At 42.7% G+C, this 24872-nt stretch overlaps 1 protein-coding gene across 6 annotated transcripts in view; it reads right to left on the bottom strand.

The window, feature by feature from the left end:
* The window catches only part of LHFPL2 (LHFPL tetraspan subfamily member 2), a 159141-nt gene that overhangs the window by 69891 nt on the left and 64378 nt on the right, over positions 1 to 24872 (bottom strand). For all 6 annotated transcript variants that reach the window (XM_057740502.1, XM_057740511.1, XM_057740526.1 and 3 more), the window contains one exon: positions 12338 to 12395. The gene's annotated coding sequence lies outside the window, so the exon portion shown is untranslated. The remainder of the gene's footprint in view (positions 1 to 12337; positions 12396 to 24872) is intronic.

Genomic DNA, 24872 nt, shown 5'->3' with positions numbered 1-24872 from the left:
TTCGTACAACAGCAGGATGTTTGATGGAGACGTGGACACGCGCTGATAGAAATGATGTGGCCACCAATGTTGACACTGGTGCAGAGGAGACGGCACAGGCAGGGGCGAGGCCCTCAGGACTCTCGCAGGCTGACTTCCGCCTGCCTGCACAACCTCACTCACACCAACACTCCCAGATGCCTGACCACACCCTACACTTTTGGGCCCCTTGCCTTTCCCCTCACGGGTCTCCACGTGGACCGCCATCCTCCTTCTCCACCCCAAGTGAAGCCTAGTCATCTTTAAGGCCCAAGTCAAAGGTCAGGGCTCTGGGATGCCTCCCGCATCAGCAGAACGAACTGCTCCTTCCTCTGTCCCCAACATAATCAGTTCATCACAGTGGCAGCTACTTCTCTGCTTGTCTTGTGGCTCCACTGGGGGCTCTTTCAGGGCAGGAACACTCTCCTGTTGTTCCACTGTCACGAAACAAGTCTAGGTGATTAGATAGCTGAGAGTGTGGAGATCTCATCCCCTCATCCCCTAGATGACACCAACAGAAACCAACAGGATATTAGGATATATTTTCCATGTGAAGGTGTATCATCAAGACTGTCGTAAAACAGAAAAGAATAAACACGTGGCAGAGAAAGATTCTTTTTAAAGTCCACGAACAGCACTGGTTTCCACCTTGTTTTCCTTCCCTAGGAATTTCCCCAAGTAATGAAGGTGGCCCCGTTCACACTTGGCTGGCCACAGATTTCCGTCAGATTTTTGTTTCCTTCCAGATCTGAGCGCATGGAAAACATATCGTAATTTCCTTGTGGGCCTAGCCGTAATTCTGCAGGCTGATCAGCCCTGAGGAAACCGTGACCCTATAAGGAGCGGGGACAACCCAACTGCTCCATGTGTTACCGTAGCGGCTTATCAGCCTTTGTGAGGGATGCATGATGTGCCATTTTAGGAACAATACCTAGACACCTCTCAGAGATTCCCGCTACATCTGCCCTTCCCCATTTCAGGATCAGTGGCCAATTCTCAGTATCTTTTACATGCACTCGGACATCTATCAGGCACTGATATGACATAAGTACCTTCTACTAAGTCTCTGCATGTGCTTTGTCTCTGACCCCCGTCCCTCTCGGGTGCCTTCACCGGTCCACGTTAAGAATGTGAAAGCAGTGCAGGCAGCAGGCACTGCTGATGCCCCAGTCATACCCCCCTCAGCCCCCTCTCCCGAACACGCGTACAGCAGGCACCCAGGACCTCCACCTGAAGGTTCTCTTTTTGGCCCCAACAAGGAAGAGACCTTAAGCGCTGGCCTCAGGAGCCGCCATCCATGACGAATGTGAGCGGGAGGAGACATATCCCAGCTTGCTGGCGCCTCAGATGGGATGATTCTGAAGAACGTTTCCTAGAATTCACCAGGGACTGAGTAACCTGCTCAAGAGCATCCCTTTATTGGCCTTCTTCTCCTCCCTAATTCACGTGCCTATTCCCCTAACAATGCTTTCCAGGATAACCTCCCAGGTAGCCTACTTGCACTTGAATCCTTGTTTCAGGATCTGTCCTGGGGGAACCCCATCTAAGAAAAGTACCAACAATGAAGCCACTTGATACCAATGAGGGAAGGCAGAACCCCGGGACATCCCATATTCAGGTGTACTCAGTATTCATAGTAAATAAAATACGTCAAGGTATATTGTGCTGAAGAACCTTTCTGTGTCTTGGTCATAAGGAACCTGACAGCCTCAGGAAGTGACTGGAGCTGTCTTAAATCTCTGGGAATTAGTGTATTATATGTGTTCTAAAGATTGGATTTCAGTGGCTGTTTCCAGCTCCCGTGGTATTAAATTTCTCTTTATTCTTCCCAGCACCATATTTCCAATAAGCCCTGAAAAAAATGTACCCCTGGGGAAGGATACTTTGCTATCTTAATAAGTCTTTCAATGTTTAAGAGACAACTCACCATATTTTCTTTCTCCACAATATTAATTTTACTCCCTCAAAGACTCTTAGGAAAATAATTGTATTTCTTGCCTGAGTTCCCTGGGAGGTGAAGTTGAAAAACTAGCTAATAAAGGATAATTCCAATATTACAGGAAAACAATACATATGGAATATGGAAATAATTAAGACCCAAAGAAAAAATGTCAAGTCCTCAAATCAAAAACCCTTTAACTAGAGAGTAATGCCCAGGGCTTCTCACTTTAATTATGTGTTAGACGTTATTCAAGGTGTACTTTGCTTTAAGCCAAGCAAGTAGGTGAAGAATTCAGGTTTCTATAAAAGAAATTAATAGATGAGAGTTTACTTCACACAAAGAATAAATATTCCATTATAATACTTATTTGTAAATAAAGACTATCTCTAAGTGGGAAAGCATAAGCTCATTCATTCAGGAATGAAGCCTGAAGCAGGAGGATGAGAGATGCAGATGTAGGATATGAAGGAGGCAGAAGTGACAGAACCTCATGTAACCCATGCGGCAGCACCAATGAGGGAAAAGCAGGGTCTCAAGATGCTACCTTGGTGCCTGGTGTGCAGGATGAAGTGGAGGTCTTTTCACCAGGAGAGAGAATCCAGGCCACAGGGCCAGTCAGGGAAAAGGAACAGGTTCCTTTGGGAGCACACTGCATTAGAAGTGCAGTGAGACACAGGGGGAGACTCCCAACAAGTGAGAAGTGCCAGTGAGACACAGGGGGAGACCCCCATCAAGCAGGAGGCTGTATGGGCCTGCAGACTGGAGGAGAGCTTTGGTGTGGGGTGGCCTGGCCTGTGGGTGGCAGCTGAAGGTATGGAGACGGCTAGAGAATTTGGAGAATGCAAGGAGATACAGGCGAGAAGGTGGGTCAGGGACTGCCTGGGAGCAACATCAAGGGGCAGGCAAAGAAAAGTCAGCTAAGCAGCCTGAGAAGAAACAAGAGCAGCAAAGAAGCAGGTAAGAATCACTTCAAGGGGTCAATGAACACTTCACTTTGAGCCAACATGTTGTGTTTTTACTATTTCTCTGTCAACAGGCATTATACCGCGTCTGCCTGGACAGGGCAGGACGCAGGGTGATGACGGGGTGCCCACAAGGGCTGGGGGAGGGAGGATGGGTGCTCACTGGGTAGACCTGACTCTCACAACCAACAAGCCACATCATGGCCTCTGAGTGTGTTCTGACACTTCCACGCCTGACGTCCCCTCAAACAGAACTGGCCAATTTGGCACGCAATTCACTGTTAGTGAGAAGACACTATGCTCAAAGTTACACATTCCAATACTTCCTTCTAGGAAAATGGAAAAAAAAATCACAAATGTCACAATTGTCACAAATGACGATTTGATCTGAAAAGGACATAAAACAATCACAAGAAACTTCTATTTATGAAAAACATTCAATTTCATTAGTAATAAAAACAGTAAAATTTTAAATGAGATGCCATTCTCAGTTCCCAAACTGACAAAGATTAAAGATCTGATCATCTTTAGGGCATGACAAAACATGTACTCCCTCATACTGCCAATGAGAGTTCAACTTTCCTGGATATATTTTTAAAGTTGAACCAATATACATAAAAGCATATTCAAAATTTATATTTAATGGTTTAAAAAAAATCAGAAAACAATTCAATTGTCAAAAATAAAAGGTAAAAAAGACACAGGCACTCCAATGTTCACTGCAGCACTATTTACAATAGCCAGGACATGGAAGCAACCGAAATGTCCATCAACAGATGAATGGATAAAGAAGATGTGGTACATATATACAATGGAACATTACTCAGCTGTGAAAAGCAATGAAACTGGGACATTTGTAGAGACATGGATGGACCTGGAGACTGTCATACAGAGTGAAGTGAGTCAGAAAGAGAAAAACAAATACCGTATATTAACACATATATGCAGACTATAGAAAAATGGTACAAATCAACCAGTTTGCAAGGCAGAAATAGAGACACAGATGTAGAGAACAAACATATGGACACCAAGTGGGGAAAGCAGGGAGGATTGGGGGGGAATTAATTGGGAGATTGGGATACCAAATTGTATGCTCTAAATATATGCAGTTTATTGTATATTAATTGTATCTCAATAAAAGTTCTTAAAAAAATAAATAAATAAAAGGTTAAAATGATTTAAATAAATACCATAAGACAGAATAGTCAACTACTGAAAATGTCTTTAAACAAGAAACTTTTTATATGGGGAAATGCTTATAATATTAAACAATGAAGTAACTGAATATAAAGTTGTATACAGAATAAGTGCTCAATTATGTGAAGAAAAGAATGTACAAGAAGAAAACCTGGCCACTAGATGGACAGTGCTGATCCCCTAAGCAAACTGATTTTTTTTCCCTTCCTGCTTATACTTTTCTGTATCAACATGGATTATTTTGGTAATCGGGAGAAAAAACATACACAAACATCTTCTGGCAATTCTAGTCCAGCCACCAGACTAACATAAGGGCTGTTGCACCAGTGTTCAAGGGTACGAGAAAGACAGGTGTGACCTTTGAGCAGGTAAAAAAAAAATCTTTGCTTTGAGATGTGCAGATGATATAAATATACATGTATAAAGCACAGACTATCACAGCCGCTAAATAAAAATGTAATTCCTGGGTTTTTGCCCAAGTGACTCTCTCTGTAACTACCCTCGTAACCAAAATATCTGAGTTTCTATGACAGACTTAAATATACCCAATCTGGGGTGTAAATGGCCAATAGACTGGCTGCTCTGACCTTGAACAATGATGAGGAGTCCACAATAGCAGCTGACCACCACCCTAGGCTGTGTCTTTCCAATCCATGGTCACTCCACGAACAGTAGGAGAAAAATGGATTGAACTTCAATTGAATCAGGAATGCGGTTTGAGAAAGCAGCAAGAAGACAGAAATGAGGCAGAGTACGGCAACAAGAGAGAACCCAGCTCCTACAAATTAGTCACACTAGATTTCTGAAGTGGATTTGCAGCCCTATTTGCCTTCATTGGCTGTGAGTTAAAGACAGGAAGTGTCCATTTCCTAACACAACTTAGCTGTGTATATAGAATAATTTGGATCAAAATCAGGTACATTTCCAAGTCCATCTGAGCTTGAGCTTGGCAATGAGCTTCAAGAGTTTTTCACAGGCTGTTCTGGGCTGGTAACATCAAGTGCAGAGATTGGGGGCCAGTCCCACCTTTACAGGTTGCCTGGCACCCCAGCCCTATAATACCTGGTGAATGGCTGCCCCGCGGCTCAGGGGATGCTGGGGTCTGCAAGGACAGGACTGTAGTGTGATCAGTGTTCCCCCCACAGCGTGCGTGAGAACACAAGAGAAGGAAAAGATTACAAACACTTTATTTTGGTTATTGAATTAATCCAAAAGGAAATATAAATTAAATCTACATTTAATTCAGAAGAAGTCAGTTTCTGTTAGGAAGCTATGATGAAATTTCACAGAGTGGAGAGAGTGTTTTTGGGGGGGGGGGGCAGAATCTTGGAACTTCAGAGCTATATTACAGCCTTCTTTAGTGGTAAGCATGGATTGCTGTGGTTTGACATGGGAAATGATAAAAAAAAAAAAAAGAATACCAAGTAAAAATGTATGCAGCTACTACTTACCTATATTAACAAGCTTCATATAAAAGCACAAATATAGTGTAGAGGAGACACCGCTACACTATCCCAGTGTGTGTTCATTCACCTGAGGTCAGTTCAGCCCCTTCCTTTCAAGGAACAATTTTAAAGAGTGGACCATTAAAGTAGAAAAGCGTTCTACATAAAGACCATGGCATTTCTTCATGTGTATAGAATGGGCAAGAGAGGTACCAGTTGGAACCAAATCAACTTGCTGGGGGAGTTACATAAAGCCTTTTTCATAGACTCAGGCATTTATTTGATCACAACAAAACTATGTCTGTTGATGTGAGATCCAGAATGTCCTTGTGGACCAACTGGTCCATCAGACAGAGAACCAGAATTCATAGGAAGACGGCCATATGAGCACTGAGAAGAGTTCCTTTCCATGTAGGGAACCGTGGATTCTTCTTTTTAACCCTGGGCTTCACCTCCTCTCCTCAAAACACATGAACTTTTCCTACTTCTGAAAAGAACTGAGGCCACCGTGTGAGAATTCACTTAATCTACTCCTTGTACTTTAATCTTACCTATGGCAACCCCACCCTCACTCTGCCCCAGAGCTGCCCCAGCCCCTGCCCAGAGCTAACCCCATGAGACACTTTCCTCTCGGGACCATGCTTCATCAGTTCATTGTCGCCCTGCCCACCCTCCCCTGCCCAGCCCTCCTCATTTCCTGCCACTGACACCTTCCTACCTTGGCTCCTGGCCTCTGGTCAATCTGTCACTCCTGGTGCCTTCACCTCTCTGTTTAAAAGAACCTTCCTGGCTTCCCAAATTATAAATGGGTTATATTCAGATGGTTACTAGACTTATCATGGTGATCATTTCATAATGTATTTAAAAGTCAATTCACTATGTTGTTTACTTGACACTCACATGATACTGTATTTCAACTTTTTTTCAATTAAAAAAAAAGTTAAAAAAAAGTGGGTGAATCTAATAATTTGATTCTCATCTGCGGTATCTGAGAGTTCATGCTGTTCCACATTCTTGTCAGGACTTGCCATTATCAGACTTAAAAATGTTTTGCTTATCAGGTGGAGGTGAGGGTGTATCTTGTACGGGTATTCTACTGGCATTACTCATGAGGTTGAGCAACTTTTCATTTTACTGGTTCCTTGGGGTTCCTCTTTACGAAGTGCCTGTTCAAGTATTTCACCACCCTTCTCCACTCCTGGATTTCTGCTTCAGTTGGTTGTCTGTCCTCCTTATTGATTCACAGGCATTCTTTACATATTCTCCTTTGTGAATTTATGAGTGTTTTAAATATTTTATCTTTTTACTTTTTATATAGGCTTTTGACAAATTTCATAATTTTAATGTAGCCAAAGATATCAACTGCTTCCTATGTGACCGATGCCCTTTGTTCCTTGAGTAAGAAATTATTCCCTACGTCGTGTTAATAATGATATTTTTAAATATCAAAAAAATAAACAGGTCATATTCCCAAAAGTCCTTCATAAACTGCAAGTTATACTTACGCCCACATTCATGCCTCCATTTGCCCAGCATTTACTGAGCGCACAGCACGTGCCAGGCACTGTACTGGACGGCCTATAATGTACCTGAAGTAGAGCTCTCTTCAGAGAGTGTTACAGAACCAGCTCTACAGTCTAAGCATCACTTATCCTCCATTCATCCAGCTGACATTCACTCAGCACCTACCATGCAGCAGACGTTGTACCGGGCACAGAGGGTATAATAAAAGACTCAGGCCAGCCCTCAGGAAGTTTACAGTCTACCAAGGGAAGCCACGTTTCATAGAAAGGGAGTGCCCCTGCTGGGAAGAATGCTCAGGACTCTCCTTCAGACAGCCACAGTATTGACAGCCAGACTTCTTACCAGAAAAAAGACAACCTGTCAACATGCAAGTAGCAGAAGTAGAAAAAGGACTGCGCTCAGTTTGTCTTTAATGCGTTTAATTACTTTGATTTGCTTCTGTTAAATCTTGTAAACCACTGCCTATTTATACTTTATTTTATCATTTTCTATTCAGAGAACACATACTTCATCCAATTTACCCTCAATAAAAGGAGAAGGCTATAATAGCCTCTCTAAGTGCTTCTCTCCTATTAATTGCCTTCAGGCTGCTGGTGGAAATGAATTCTATAACACTGGAATTTCAAAACAGTTAAACTCTCTGCAAGGAAAAGCCACCTTTCTTTAGCTGAAGATTCTTCGTGAAATTTGATAGTGGTTTCTATCTAATATACAAATATCAATCCTGTTTAATTCCTGGGTAGAGCTTACAGCACTGGAAAGTAAACTCTTTCATTCACTTGCTCAGTCTGGAGAAGTATGAGGATGGCAAAGTATTTGCCGTGTTCATTACAGAAAGGGGTGTGGGTGTCACAGATTAAGTACTTACAATGGAAGAACTTTGAGAAGGAAAGTGGCTGGTGTTTGTCGGCACCAACTACACAGCAGCACAATCAGAGAAGTTAGGAAACCTCACTACCATCACTTTGTGACGCAGCCGGGACTCAAGCCCAGATCAGTATGATTCTGAATCTAACACTCTTCCCCCCACCTCTTAAAATACACTTCCGTGTCATCCAGGGCATAACTGTGAAACAGAATACTGATAACTTAAATTGTATTGTCTTCTCATGTTTCATACATACACTGGTTACAACTAAACATTAAGCTAGCAATTATTCCCTTAGGAATATATCTCTGTATTTCTGGTACTACAGTAAGAAAGAGTGCTATGTGGTATAGGTAATTAAAAGTCTTTTCTCCTGGATGGCAGTTCCAAAGCTGATCTCCTGGAGCATGGCAAAATGTGACCAGGGAAACAAGGTATCTGTCTCAAATGTCAGAGCCAACAATCATCAAGGAGGCAGAATATTTAGCTGAAAAACAGTGTTTGGCTTCTTTTCCTGGTGGACGGCTGTGAGTGCCTCCCTTCGTGCATTTCGTAAGAGGGCTGAGGGGAAAGACTACAGCCAAGACGTCTACCTGGAGCCTCGGGCTATAGCGTGTAAGATTCAGGTAACACAGCCACTACGTGCCTTTTTCTTTCCAATTTTGAATATTTAAAAAAAGTTCTCTCAACTTGGTAATTGGTAAACTGTAAACAAAAACCTTAAGAAGAAAAAAAAAAACACTTTCATAATCTGCAGTCTATTGGAAAAACTTGTACTTCACTTAATACATTAGAAATTATCCAATTCTTTCAAGGATCGTCTAGAGCAGCACTGTCCAATGGAATTTTGTGAGCCATGTACATTATTTTAAAATTTTAGGAGCAACACTAAAAAAGCAAAAAGAAATTAATTGTAGTAATGTATTTAACTCAAAATATCCAAAATATAATTTCCACGTAGAGTCAATATAAAAAGTATTAAAACACTGACAATTTTTTCTAACAGGAACACTTCAAAATCTGTTGTGTATTTTGCACTTACAGCACATCTCAACTCAGGCACTAAATTTTTATCAGAAATACTTGATCTGATTTAAATTTTATAAAATTTACAGTTGAAAAGTAGATGCCCAAGTCGTCCCACGCATATGTAAAAGTTTTCCAATAACTGAATTAACTATCAGTTCTAAATTTTAAATGAACTAAAATGAAATATATTAAAAATTCAGTGCCTCTACCACACATATTTCAAGTTCTCAATGGCCATACGTGACCACCATATTGGACAATGCAGGTCTAGAGCTTCGCTTTGCTTATTTGGTCAATTTTAGAATTCTTCCAGGTGGGGAAAGATCTATTTACTTGCGAAGAAAATCCAGGAAGACTAACTCCCAAGGCTCTGCTCTTCTGAATGAATGAGTCCCACAGAGCAGCACATGGTCACTCTTAGTTCATTCAGGACAAAAATGACCTTCCTTGGTCTAAACTAACATAACATGATAGAAAAGGCAGCTCAGTAAGCTGAGGTTCAAACTGGAGAGATTTTAAAACCACGGGTATTCTTTTGAGTCAGATTCTCTGTCTCCCTTCTAAACGTATTCTGGTAAATTTATTGGCCTATTTCTTGAGATTCACTAGGTACTAGTTCCATATGTCCTACTCGACACACAATACATCATTTCATCTCACAGCAATCCTGCGAGATGGGGTAAGAGCCAGAGAGGGTGTTAATAATTTGCTCAAGGTCATACACCTAATTATAAGGTGCAGACACACCCTACGTTCCCAGTTTTCAAAGGCTCCTCACAATTCTCACAGTCGGCAGGGCAGAACAGAGCAGGCGTCACCTTGCACTTTACCAGGGAAGCACAAGCGCTGCCTCCCCACCGTGAAGGGACAGCAGTGCAGTCCCTCCACCCCGTGTCCAATGCCTTTTCCGAGATACCTGGGGTCAGGAGCCAGGCAGACGGTACTTGTCGTCTACAATGTACCACGCACGTTGCCATCGTGGCTTCGTTCAACCTTCCAAGCACTCTGGAAGGAAGCAGTATCCACACATAAAGAGATGAGAGTTCCATGAGGTAAAGAAGGCTGCCTTCAAAGTCACACAGACAGCTCGCGCCACAGCTGGAATTCCAACCCAGGTCTGTGTCCAGCCGAGGTGGAGCCTCAGCCTAGCACCTCCTGATGACAAGGCTCTCCCCAAAGTGCAATGACTCCCTCTGCTCAAGAGAAACCTTCTACCAAGCGGATGTAACATGAGTGACTACATACAACAGAGGGTAGGAACAGATTTCTTCATAATTCAGACTGTTATTGGAGTGGCTGTTCTTATGTCTTCTGATTTTGTAAAGTTTTATTGTATTTATACACGATGAATTCACAACTCACACAAAACAAAAACACAGAGCAAGTTGGCTTTACCCGGTTACATCTTCATAGACAGGGATTTCAAGGGCAAACACGGCTTAGCTGCTGAAGGTGCTGGCAGAATGGAATTGGCTTTTCCCGAGAGCTGGATTAAACAGGCCAGCCTGGCATTGATCCAGGGTGACAACTCACAAAGGGGGACTAAATCATCATTGGAATACATCGGAAATACGGAGCCACTTAACTCGGGGACGCACTCGACTCCTTACGTAACGGGCAAAATGGCAATCAGACCTGTTTTCATTCAAGCAGACAGTGCCTCTGAGTGGAAATAAACACTCCTCGCCAGCACAGGCCTGTCTCTATTGAGAATATGTCCCTCGTAGAGCTGCATGAGTAAAAGCCTCACCACCAACCCCTATGTCACCTGGCCAACAGGCCTCTGGAATTCTGGATCTGAACAGCACGCGGCTGACTCTTATTATCAGCCAAATTTTAAACAGGTTCACAAACACCTGGTTCAAAAAATCACAAATAATAAATCCCTTATTTTCAACGTTTAGGGAAAGGTATTTATTTTTAATTAATAGTCTTTATTAATAGACAATCAGTTTCTCCCATCCCCACTAAAGACATATGGAGCAGATATTTAAAGATTATCAATTTGATAAGGTTCCAACATGCGATTTCCCTGGTGGCACAGTGGATAAGACTCCATGCTCCCAGTGCAGGGGGCCCAGGTTCGATCCCTGATCAGGGAACTAGATCTCATATTTATGCCGCAACTAAGAGTTTGCATGCTACAACCAAAGAGCCCACCTGCAGCAACTAAGGCATCCATGTGCTGCAACTAAGGAGCCAGTGAGCCGCAACTAAGGAGCCCACCTGCTACAACTACGACCGAGTGCAACCAAATAAATAAATAAATTTTTTAAAGTGCCAACAAGACACATGAGCAGGAACTTTGTTCAAATAATTTCATAACTCTTAAGTGCTTACAGTTCCCATTTAAAAAAAAAAAAAGCCAACAAGCCAAGCTTCCTCACCTAAACCAAATAGCAGGTGTTAGGACAATTTAAGAACATTTGAGAAATCAATAGTTCACTTCATGACATGAGAGCAATCTTTCCTTTCCCAGAATCTGTAAACTAAAAAGATCACCTTTCCACAAATGAGATGGTATGTGTGAAAATACTCCGCGAATCCCCTGCACGCGGCAGACCCTCCTGGACAGCGTGTTGGTCAGTCCCAAATACATACCATGCACTGGCTCCCTTGGCCTGAGCCCCACCCTCAAGTTCATAACAAGAGCAAGGCCACTAATGGACCAGGATGAACAGGCCTCTCCTTTTTGAGAAACAAAGCTGGATCGAAGTCTTAGAGGACAATTATTTAACTTTCACTGCCTTGATTTTCTTGAACATATACTGTAGGAGGTTAATCAGTCCCTATTATTGTTACTAATATTTTGCAAAATTGATCTTTATAAATGAAAATCTATAGAGTTAATCCTAAATTACCTATCAGTCAACTGTTTTCAACTTTTATATAGGCTATTCCTCTACCCGAGCTCTCATCAAGTAGTAAAATTGGGCAATTTGAATTGGCCATCTCTACTTCCCCTTTCAGAGAGAAATGATAATGAAGGGTGAATGGTCCACAGAGAAGCTCAAAAGGAAAGACAACTTAAAGCCAGCTGTGCCCATTATAAAGGGCTCTGAAACTTGTTTGTACATGGTGACAGAACAAACCATGTCAGAACTGAAGTATGGAATTTACAGCATTAAACTTAATACCATTTATGAAACTTTACAGGGTCCTTTACAACATTCATTTACGTTCATCAAAGCGGTGTTTCTAGCCAAAAACAAAAACAAATACACCAGTGTTTATCATTGAGGGCCCAAAAGTTTGAAACACTGCACCTCTTTCAAGAAGTAAGTTGCTACCCACCTGGAAAGGGTTTCCAAAGAATCACTGATAATAAGGGTATCTGATTTCATTGACTCACCTATTATATCTGCAGGAATGCTGGGAAGTCTCAATGAACAACTTCAGAAAAATGCCACCTGGAGAAACAAATTGAACAAAACATTACTTTTTTTTTTTTTTTTAAACACACAAGGAAAACTTATCATGCAATTTTATGTCTCATTAAAATATGTGATGTTTCAAATATTAGCCCCCAGACTGCATAAAAGTTCAGCTAGCATTACAATGCAGCTACCTCTTCCTGGGAACATTGATGCACTAACCCAAGGTCCAAATCACTGATGAACCAGAAAAAAACAAGAGAGCAGTGAGGAAGGTGCAGCCCATGAACACGTACCTTAAAACATCCTTTCCTTTCCCCTCTCAAAGGAACCAACTTGAAAATACAACCTCTGACCTTGAGGGCACTTTATAAACAAACAAAAAAGGCTCAAATAATCCAGAAACAAATTGTGGTATGAAATATAAAACTGTGAATGAGGAATCTATCCTGACAGCACTTTATATCCTTTTTAGTTACTCCGTTAACTTTTTTTAAAGCTAAATTCACAAGGATGTCAAAAATTGAAGAAATGCAGAAATGGTCATTAAAACTTTAACATGGTAAACAGCGGAATCGAGAAGAAGAATTTCTTTAATGATTAGTTAGTTTATTCCAAAATCAAGTATTCCTTTCGATGTTCTCAAAGGCTTTAGGTAACCTCAGGAAATTATAAGCCTATGTAATACGGTCACAAAATAGACCAAAATGTCTTTGAAATATTAAACAAAAATGGAACAAATTTCTTATATAAAATATCGCAGTTGCCATTTGTTGGGAATTTAATGCGCACCCAGGACTGTGTGGCATCAGATTATAACCTTTCCAGACAGGGAGTATGTCCATTCACTGATGAGGAAGCAGATGTTGAAAGAAGCAGAGAAACTTCCCCAATTTCACACAGCTCCAGGGTTTCTAAATCATGCTCTTTTCACTCTGCCATGTGGCCCCTTGAAAGCACTCCTTTCACTCTGTGTAGTGTATGTATATACATCACTTCCCCAAACAGAAATCTGACATTCCTTAATGTAAAAGTCTAGAAAGGAAATTGACTAGCAGATAAAATTAAGTTGTGCTTTCTGCGTGTTTAAAAATGTTTAGCCTAATCATGCCATTTAGGACTATAACATAATACAGTGTATGAGTGAAAACTTACATTCAGATTAACTAGGTTAACATGTGCAGCATCAGTATTAACCCAGACTGGACCTGAGGCTGAAAAGCCAGTAGGGAATCAAATGACCCTCTAGGTACAGAAATCATTTTAGTTCAGTTACAAACTCGAAGATACTGGACAATACTCATTGGGTTTCAGTTAAGAAAAAATACACACATAAAAGAATTCTGAACTCATAAGGTCCTTTGTTATATAATAGCTTAGGGGAGTTACGATTTTTTTAAAAGGTTCTTTACAAGTTAATTCCTAGTTATGTTCCAGACATTTCCCACAGTTTAATTCTGCCCCTTCAGGAAGCATCATGGGAAGTCGTGATCAACATCTCGCTCCAGAAAAAGTTTCCGTGAAATAAGCCACTAGGGTTACTATGAATGGGTCTGTCATAAATGACGCTCTTGATCAATGTTTCATTACCTCTAAAAGCTAAATGGGTCACAAAATAACTTGAATTAGTACACTTCCAAATCAAAGATAACATTTTTAAAATCTCTTTTGTTACATACAAAAAGCAAAGTTCTGGACAGTTAAGACAGACCTCAACACCCTAACAACAGAGAAGGCAGGGTCAAATACTGATTCCCACCTAAAGTTCTTCAAACTCACAATGCCGAGAAAAAGCACCTCCTAGGATATATACATTTGGCCTAAGGTCCAAAGAAGTAAGGTATTTGGGAGTAAGTTTTCAGTATCATGATAAAGCTTCTCTGACAACCAAGTTACAGCTTGTGAAACCACCAAAGTGGTCAGAAAGAGAAATCATGCCAATTCTGCTATTGATAAGTAGAGTGTTACAGTTTATTTTTATTTTTTAATGCTATTTCAAAGAAATATGGTAGACTAAATATATGTCAGATCACACAGTCCTCAAAAGTTCATAAAAAATAGTTAATGCATTAGACATTAACGTCAGGTACTGTTCTATGTACTTCACAGAAATTAACTCAATTTATTTCTCACAAAAACTCTGACGTAGGTACTAACTAGTATTATACCCATTTATTTTATTATTTTTTAATTAATTTTTATTGGAGTATAGTTGCTCTACACTGTTGTGTTAGTGAAAAAAAACTTTTTTTGATGTGGACCATTTTTAAAGTCTTTGTTGAGTTTGTTACAATATTGCTTCTGTGTTACCTTTCGTGGTTTTTTGGCTGAGAGGCATATGCGATCTTAGCTCCCCAACCAGGGATCAAAACAGCACCTCCTGCATTGGAAGGTCAAGTCTTAATCCCTGGACCACCAGGGAAGACCCCAGTAAATTCTTACTAGTTATGTATTTTATATATAGTAGCGGGTATATGTCCATCCCAGTCTCCCAATGTATCCCTCTCCCCCTTTCTCCCTTGGTAACCATAAGTTGGTTTTCTATATCTGTGACTCTATTTCTGTTTTGTAAATAAATTCATGTGTAGATTAGTAGTCTGCTAAGCTATTTAAATTATTCATAACCCAATAAATACAGGTACTATTTCTTCTAGCAAGGATTCTAAAAAAAATTTAAACCACTACATTTTTGCACATTAAGGAGTTAAAAAGTTTTTGCTTCCCATTCATCCCCATTTGGTTCCCTGCCCTCGGATTCCACTTCCGGAGATCAGGAGAAACAATAGCTGCTTTTAGTGCCAGCGCACAGCACCCACGTGACAGGCCCCAGCTCTTATTTATTGAATTGAATTGCCAAAAACAGGAAGCTGAGTTTAAGACCCCTTTCTCAGTTATAAATTTCTATAACTTGACATGCACTGATTTGAATTGTTTCATGTTACTCTGTAAAACTAGAACCAAGAAGTGTAAGTTATCTTGAAGTGAGGAGGCTGGATTTCAGTTTAACTGAAGAAAGAATGTCACCATAAACAGCTGTCCCACAGAGGGCCAGGCTGCCTCTGGGTGCATCAAGAGGCAGCTGCTTGTGATCACAGACGCCCATAGAAGGGGAAAGTCTCAATAACTGTCCTGTAACAGAAAGAGGCATTTCATGAACTCTGCGATAATTCACGAAGCCCATCCTTGGCAAGGATGGGGGCTCCCACGGCAGAGCACTGCACAAGTTACACGACACTTCGCGATTCATTTTCTCATTTGATCCACACTATGAGTGGAAGGTAGCTGGAGTGGGGGCGGGAACAGACATCATTTATTATTCCTATTTTATAGACTAGGAATTTGAACAACTTAAATTGAATCAAACAGTAAATGCTATGATCTGGGCTCCAACCCAGGATATCTGACTCCCAAGTCCAGGGTATTTCCAACTAGGCAATATTGCAACAACCAAGACATGATGCTTTTCAACCACCACACTTATTCATCAGGAACAGGGGCAGTAATGGGCCCCAAAGACATGAAGCATGGACGTGAATACCCAAGCAGATGAGCTGAAAGCCAAAAATGCTAAGAGCCCTACTACTCTCACAAACCATCCCTTCTAACTCACTAAGAAGTCCTCTATATTTTTGGTAGACACACTTCTCTCTGCTTACATGTGTCTACTAAAGGAATAACTGTCCAAATCCTACTTGACTGAGCTATGTTGATACAATAAATGCTTGGGGAAGTCGGTTCACATTTTAAGAGAATAAACACAGAAGCAGTGTCCCATTTCTGTATCCAAAGTATAAACTGTCACTCAAAGCCTAAGCTGGTAGTTAAAAAAAAAAAAAAAGTCAATGAAATGCATTGACTATTCTGACAACAGGTCCAGGATAACTTCACACTTAGGTCTGACAACAGGCAGTTTAACAGAAATGGGTCAGCCATTGAAGGACCGCTGAACCTTACAAGAGTTTCCACGAAAGATGTAAGAGTGTCAAATTTCACAAACCTGTCTACCAAGTAGAGAGGGTGGCAGGCTGCCAAAGGCTGGACTGTGTTCACTCATGTGAAATGCTGAGAACTTGAACCTCTACAATGCCTGCCGCGCCACTCAGCCACACAGGGAATGACTGAAGTTCAAGTTTCCAAAGACCTCACAGACGACAAGCCTCATGTTCACCACAGAAACTTCCTTTTTACTCGTAAGGAAGGAGCAGTGACTCAATTCAAAAATCCCCACATTAACATGAAGCTGTTAAAAGGTAAGTTTTTAAATATCTGGGTACCACAGAAGAGCCTGCTTGGATTTTATTTCCTGCACTTAGCACCGTGCAAAGCACGGGGCAGACATTTCATGAATGTTTACTGCGTAAACAAATGGATGACCACATTAGGAAAATGTGCCACAGACAGAAAAGGCACAATATGGAAAGAGAGAAATACTGGGTTAATAGGAATGAGAAATTCAAGCCAAGGTGACAGCAGGAATTCCAGAATGAGGAGAAAACACCAGAGGCGAAGGGTGACTCGGCGGGCATGGAAGGGGCACGGGGTGGTGGTGGTTTAACTGCCCTCACAGGGGAGTCCTCGAGTCGGTGCGTTTTCAAAATATCAGTGTCTGGACCAACCTCTGTGAACGTCTTCTGTCCTGGAGCATCCTTAGAATATAGGTGGTAGAGGAGGGTGACGGGGCGAGTGTGCATTATGAAAGAGCTCATTAGGCAACTCTGAGAAACTTTCCCCGGGGTGACAGCTACTCTTAATATTCCTGCTTGTTTTTTAAACTTGAGTATTGGAATGCGATCATTTTACAGGAGGGAAACAGTTGTGAATATCGTCAGGCACTGGCAACGAGTTCAAGAACAGATCACTTAAGACGGACAGATCCAGGTCGTCACAGGCAGGCAGATGAGCGCAGCGTACCCAGGGCGTATGCCAGGCAAACAGGCGGCCCCGTGAGTAACTTGGACCATAAGTGTTGACAAGCCCTTTCTGCTTGACGTTTCTTAGCAGACTGCATTCCAAATCTGGGCATAAACCTTAAGTAATAACAGATCAGTGTTTCTGAAAAACAGATGCCAAGATTCAATCTCAAAATAAAGAAAGTCTACGTCTTAAAAAGATTTCCAAACAGGGTAACAGGGACTCGCACAGGCTAAGGCGTATATACAGCAACTACAGACCCTGCTCCCAGGCTAGAGGTCAACGATAGACCCTTTGAAGTCCAGGAATGAGCCTGTATGACCTGTATGGAATGTTTCTCACAGACCTTCACATGGCATCATCTTTACAGAGGTGAAGCTCACTGAGGGGCAGGGCTGTTACACCATCAGGACAGCCAACTCACCATTGTGGAAATGCCTTTCCCTTAAAGGATTTGCAATTTCCTAAAAACACTGGCAAGAAATCAGAGAAAGGGAGACTCTGCCTCTAAGCAAGGTAGCTCTAGTGATAAAATGCATAGTTCGCTTTTGGAAGCCCAGCTTCCCCAGCTTAAATAGTCACCCTTTTCATTGTCTTACCTATACATAAAAACGTTCATCTGTCCATGATTTTATCCATTCCCAGTCAAAAAATATCTATGGGGCACCTGGGGAGGCATCCAAGGAGACCAAAACAAACAAGGCACTATTTGCTGCTTTCTAGGAAAGTACTCCCTCTCATGCATTGCTAGCAATCCTCTGGCTGGATGCCCCCGGGCCACGCCCCCAAGACCCCTACTGCAGGAAGGGCTGGTGGCCGTCGCTTACACCGCAATGCACGTGGGTCACTGCCGGCTGGCACCTGTACTTTAAGCTTTAGCCTTCATAACCAAAGAATTTGAGCTTTGCTAAACCTTTGACATTAGTGAGCAGGTAACAGGACTTTGGTGGCACAGGGACAATGAAAAGGATCTCCATTTATACCAGAGAGAGCCTGGAAGGCCAGTGTCACCTGGGCACAAGTGAGGACACCCTCTGAATGAAGCCCAGAGGAATAAATTCACTTCAAACACTAATTGCATGAGAACTGTATGACTAAGCTTTCATCACTTCCAGGAAAAAAACATTTCAAGAAATTTGTAAAAATCTGCATCACAACAAAACAAAGGATACATGAACCTGTAATAAAATATTCTTAGCTGGCACTAAATCTCACATAGTAATGTACAGTATAATTTTTTTTTAAGGGGAAACTTTGTTTTATTTTTATTTTTATTTATTTATTTATTTTGGCTGCGTTGGGTCTTTGTTGCTGCACGCAGGCTTTCTCTAGTTGTGGCAAGCGGGGGATACTTTTCATTGTGGTGCACGGGCTTCTCAGTGTGGTGGCTTCTCTTGTGGCGCAGCACGGGCCCTAGGCACGCTGGCTTCAGTAGTTGCAGCATGTGGGCTCTAGAGCCCAGGCTCAGGAGTTGTGGCGCACGGGCTTAGTTGCTCCATGGCATGTGGGATCTTCCTGGATCAGGGATCGAACTCGTGTCCCCTGCACTGACAGGTGGATTTTTAACTACTGTGCCACCAGGGAAGTCCCTGTACAGTATAACTTATCAATAAGAATAAGTCCTAATACTCCTCAGCAGTGGAGTCCTGTAATGAGGCCTGCTTTCTACAACCACCACCCCACAAGGGAAAGGGAAGCACGGCCGCTGCGCTCTAAGGAGGGAGAGGGTGAGGTGGGTACTGAAATCTCCCGACCTCTCCTCGAACAGCTCTGCTTACCTAAGCACAGGAATCTTCACACCACAAAGAAATACAATGACTTCGTTTTAAAGAATAAAAACTATTATACACGACAGCAATCTTATCACGGAATCACTGTATTTATAAAGAAATAAAAGTGGGAGGTGGAGGAAACCTACCCTGATAAATTAGAGAAAATGAAGGCAAACACACTAAAACCAAAATACTGCCAAAGCTGCATGCAGAAGATGCCAGAGCTTTCCAGCAGAGTCCCCACTGCTCCTTCGTCCCATTCCCAGGGAGCATCCAGACCAAGGGGGACCCCAGAGCCCACCCTCCTCATTGAGGAGCGCCTCAGCCTGTCCTCTCTGCCCCTCCCGCAAGACAGCCTCGGCCCTGGGTCAGAAGCAAAGGCCAAGCCCCGCCCTCCCTTCAAGCTTTCAGGCACCACAGCCAGGTCCCTTCCAGGTGGCACAGCACAGTGGAGTCCCTTCTCAAAACACATGAATGACTGATCTTCCAGCCAAGATGACAGAGGCTTCTGCAACAGCTCTCAGAATGGGAATCTTGCCAAAGCTGTCTTTAAAATCAAAGAAGGACACAGGATAAGGGGGATATGGGGGAAGGAACGCTCTCAGGGGGCACCTGAGAAGGGAAGAAAAGGGGGAAACCCGAGGTTCTCTCTCCCATTTTTTTCTTTCCCAAGGACAGCACTCAAGGTCAGATTAAACGAATGTATCCTCTTAGAACATACCTGACCTTAGCTCACCTGTCCTGGGTTTGTTGACCGCTCTGAATCACAAGTCTTGGTGCTGTGCGCCCCTCCTTGGTGGCCCACTTTGAGCCCAAATCTGATGCCATGTCCTCCAAATCTGCCCCTGTTCGCATTTATATCCTCCCCAACTCCATACGTGGAACTCTGCTCAAGACCCAATTGATGTGTCATCTTCCGCAAAGCCTTCTCTAAACACACTCTTGCCTTTGCCCTCTTCCCATTCCTCCATCCTCTGAGCCCATGCAGACCTCGGAGCGTGGCTCTGTCATGCCCAGCACACTGGGTAATAACTGTCTGTTTGTCTGACTCCCAGGTCCAAGTACATCCATCCATCTGCTGGCTAACATTTACAAACTGTGGTTTGGGCAACATTACAAAATGGCCATGACTCAGACCCTGACTAGGAACACAGGTCTTCTCCAGATCACAGATATTCACATGGCTTATCCTTTCACTTCATTCAGCCCTCTGTACGAAGGTCACCCCCTTCCCTGACTGCCGGAGCTGAAGAGCACAACACACATCCTCTCGGTCTCCAGCACTGTCTGCCATCCTCACCCAGCTTTATTTTTCCGCAAGCTCTCACCACTGCCTGACAGCCATCCATACAGACGGATGAATGGGTAGTTACAGACATATCTAGATATATAGGTATAGATGCATATTTTTTTCTAAGTTCGTTGTTTGTCCACTAGAGTGTAAGCTCCATTAACGCAAGACCTTGAAGGCTGTGCTTGAGTCTCTGCTGTATGGACCCCTAATATCTGGACTAGCACCTGAGACAGAGTGAGTTTTTAGTATCAACTGATAAATACACGTATGGGCAGATGATAACATCTTGGCCAAGATAAGAAATTCAGAGGAAAAAAGGAGATCAGGCGAGGATAGCTTCTATTTGCCCACTGAATCTTTTTAAATTTGAAGTACAATTGGTCCTCAGTATTGGCAGGTTTTAATCCAAGGCTGGTTGAACCTGCAGATGCAATGCAACATCCAGGGATACGGGGACACGGGGGGAGGGGAGAGGTGCAACTGTAACTGGTTGGGCAACAGGCAGGGGGATTCCAGCAGGCAAAGGGCAGGAACTGAAGAAAGGAGTTGAGAGCAGACAACAGAATTTGGGAAAGGAGATTGGTTGAAGTCATAGTTAAGTGTGAGATTACCCCAGAGTAAGGGAAGAGCTAGCTATTGTAGAGTTAAAAAAAAAAAATTAATAGCACCTACCTCATAGGGATGCATACTAAAGGAGTGAGTGCAGGTGAAATATCTCATCTGTCTCTTCAAGGCTTAGCCAAATTACTGTAGACAACAGCTGCTCAAAAAATGCTTACTGAATATATGAACACCTTTTAAGACTAAGACCAACCATCCTTAGTGCCACCATACCCTCACAGCATGGATTCAAGAATTGTATGTTTACACGAGGCTGTTTCTCTCGTGTAGGATTCTGAGTTAGTCCAGTCTGATCAAAGATGAAGAGAGACTCCAGATTATCTACAGTGTGAAATAACGCTGTACTATGTGTTATTATCCAGTGCCGGAAAGAAAGCAGGCAGGAGCACCATTACTCAGAATGGGGTATAAAAGGAAAAAGCCCTGCAAGGTCGGTGAACACGGGCGTCTACCATGGCACAAGCGTGGTAATTACGGATTTGAACGTAAATCCACAAGGAGAAAAACTTCCTGGAGCAGAGTGAAAACTTGTGACAAATGTGGCATTTGAGCTAAACTCAAAAACTCACTGGTTGACTTAGGCGGTTTGCTTTTAAGTTTGTGACTAACTGTAGCTTAACTAAAAATAACCACCCAGAGTCAACAATGGGGAAACACACGTCACCATGATTGTCCCATTCAGAAGAGTCAGTCAAGGAGGTGAAGGATGCCCTAACACCAGCACACTCAACTGCTGAAACAACTGGGCGAAGCACCTGCTGTGCGTGACTGCAGAGGGTCCTTTAGCACAGGGCCCCCTGGGTGTCGCTGGTGGGGCGGGAGAGGAAGCGAGCAGAGTGCTTCCCCAGCTACAACTTCTGTGTCTCCGCTTCTATCTTTTTTTCCTATATTAACATTCCACTTAAAATTTTGTTTGATGAAAGCACTCACTGTTAAAGCAAACACTTTGGAAGCCACTGACCTGGAGCACATTAATTCCAGGGATAAAAATCAACAGACGTTTTAAAATTCTAATTTTTATACCCGTTTTCACAACAGGCTCTAGAGTATGATGACGGCTGCGGGGGGATGGCTGGCGCAGAGATCAAGAGGCACGTCAGTTTTATACCTCAGTCATGTTTATAACAAAAATGATTATTTTTCTCATCAAAAAAGTGTCAGAGATACTTTAGTTCAGACGACTGGTCTTTCCTGTCTTTCACAGAAAACAAATTACAGCTAAATCTAATTGCTTCCCTGGACAAAGATGAAATCCTGCTAAGGGCTCACACATGACTGCATTTTTGCTAAGAAACAGAGAAAATGTTCTGTGTTTAATTAGTCGTAAGAAATCTATTCACACAGAATCATTCTCTGGGGGAACTGTGTGCACTGGAATTGTATTTTTCCAAACAACTTTCATAAGATTCCTGTACACTATTCTTTTACAGATGAAAGCCAAGTGTTTCAAATTTTAATTACAAAATGGTGTTTCAGTGAAGAAATGAGAACAGCTACAGAGAACCACGGGCTTTAAGGAGTTAAAATAGAAGCAGATTTCTCTTCTAATGCCAGCCCTTCTCCCAATTCCCAGAAAAGGAGGAGGGTACATTCACGGCAAGAACTATAGAGCATTATTTCAGTAATCTTAACTCTAATTTAGCCTTGAAAGTTTTGTCCTCAAACTGGAGAGACCCACAAACAGCAGGCACTGAGATTCTGGCTCACGGGAAGTATTTTAGATTTTCCTCATAGCTGTGAAACATGTAGGCAGCGTGCCCTCCAACCACCAAGACGAGACGCCAAGCTCTCCGTGACCAGGACCTGCCTGCAAGGCCCCAGGAGGAAAATCTCGAGTTGCGATATCCTTCCAGGCTCTCTAAGCCTCCCTGTGACCCACGGCACACATGTGAGAAGCAGCTGGTCAGGGTTAAAAGTACAGTCTGGCCCCAGAGCCCTGCCCAGCTAACTGGCCCACAGAGCGACTGAAGCCTGACCCTGCCCTCAGCATCCCCATTCTCTAACAAAATGTGTTAACTGGCTGCAGATTCCTAAGCTATGCCTCAGATGCATTTCCCAGCGCGCATGCACACAAAACACACTCACACCCACAATACACGCACACACGCATACACATAAACCCACAACGCACTCACACATGCATACACACAAACCCACAACGCACTCACACACACGCACCCACACACCCACATACACACCCGCACACACCCACACACCCATGACACACACACACGCATACACACAAACCCACAATGCACTCACACACACACACCCGCACATACACACCCCCCCACCCACACCCACGCCCACCCATACACACACCCACACCCAGACACACCCATATATAACCCCCACCCACACCCCCCCACACACACACACTCCCACACACACCTACCCACACACACACACACACACACACACACACACAGTGATAGGACATAATTTTCTCTAGTGAGGGAATATTATTTTATTTGTTAATAGCCAAGCACTTACCAGCAAAGCTGACTACAATCAATGGTAAAACAGCAAACCACAACTGGTTAAAAACCCTCTCTCCACAAGACTCGTGTGTGTTAGAGGATGCCTCACTGAAATCTCCAGAAAACATCTTCCTCAGAGACAGTTCTGCTGATGCTTCCGTTTTGGTTCCTGAGCTTTCATCTACATGAACCCCTCACGCCAGAACAGGACGATTCTTCCTTCAGCCAGGCCTCCTGTTCTCACTGTGTGCACTCCTCAGTCACCGAACATCTCACTGCCTCAAAGCTCTGTATATAGCTCAGAACTGCGGACTGTTAGGGCAGGAAGAACCTCAGAGATGATCTGATACAAAGCCATCGTTTTTTCAAACAAGGAACTCAGTCCAGAGAAGTGAAGTGACAAGAAAGTCTGGGCGGCAAAGCTGGGGACAGCAAACCGGGTACTCCCTCCTAATCCTGTGTTCACGCCAGGGGATCAAAAACCAGGTTCCTCGGGGCCCAGGTGCTCAGCTGCACCTCACGGACTGTGAGGCAGGGTGTGGTCAAGGGGTGGCCCCCAGAACAGCTGCAGTTTATCTGTTTCATATGAAGATTTCATTTGAAAGAAAGGGTTTCACTGTAAATAAACAAACATCTTGAAAACCACTGCATGGCAGAACCAGCTTCAAATAAATGGAAAGTTAAAAGAGAGAAAGAACTAAAAACATAGGGTCTTACTTTAATGAATGTGTCCTTTTTGAAATAGAACAAGGAAAGAAAACAGCACTAAAACCAAATGTTATAGCTTAGAGTGCCCTCCTATATTTTTGCCTGTCCAGGAAAATAAAACAAACAAATAAAAAAAAGACAAAGAAAAGAAAAACAAAGGGAAGGTACTATATTTGAGTTTTTAGGTCCCTGGGAATGTCTTAAATCCATATGACACTGACTGGACAATTTCAAGAAACAGAGTCACAGAGAACATTAACCTAACTAAAATTCTTAAGATAAATCTTCACTAAAAAGGATGGAAGAAAGATTTTCATAAGTTACTGGTGTGTACACACACACACACACACACACAAAAAGCCTCTCAATTTTACCTTTCGTTTTCCTGTCTGCTAAGCACCTTTAATAGCTTATAATGTCTCCCATTTAAAAAAAAAAATCAATTATTTCTTACATATGTTCACAAGCCAATGAACAGTGTCTCCTTAACGTGAGTAGGCGGGAGGGCGGCTGGTTTGTCACTGTGTGGTAGGCTAGAAAGAAGCAGACAGCCCTGGGGACACTGGGAATTCAACAAGGCACCAAGAACTATGCCCACTGTGGTTTGGCATGCCACAAAAAACTTTTCTTGACGTTTTCCATTTTTGCCATCCTAGACTCATACTGGAGCCAGATGACTCAAAAATTTTATTTCAGACAATTCTCTTCACTTCTTAAGGTTAATAAC

The sequence above is a fragment of the Hippopotamus amphibius genome, chromosome 1 (assembly GCF_030028045.1).
Source record: "Hippopotamus amphibius kiboko isolate mHipAmp2 chromosome 1, mHipAmp2.hap2, whole genome shotgun sequence".
Lineage (NCBI taxonomy): Eukaryota > Metazoa > Chordata > Mammalia > Artiodactyla > Hippopotamidae > Hippopotamus > Hippopotamus amphibius.
Note: the sequence above shows the minus strand (reverse complement) of the source record. Positions and strands in the feature narration are given on the sequence as shown.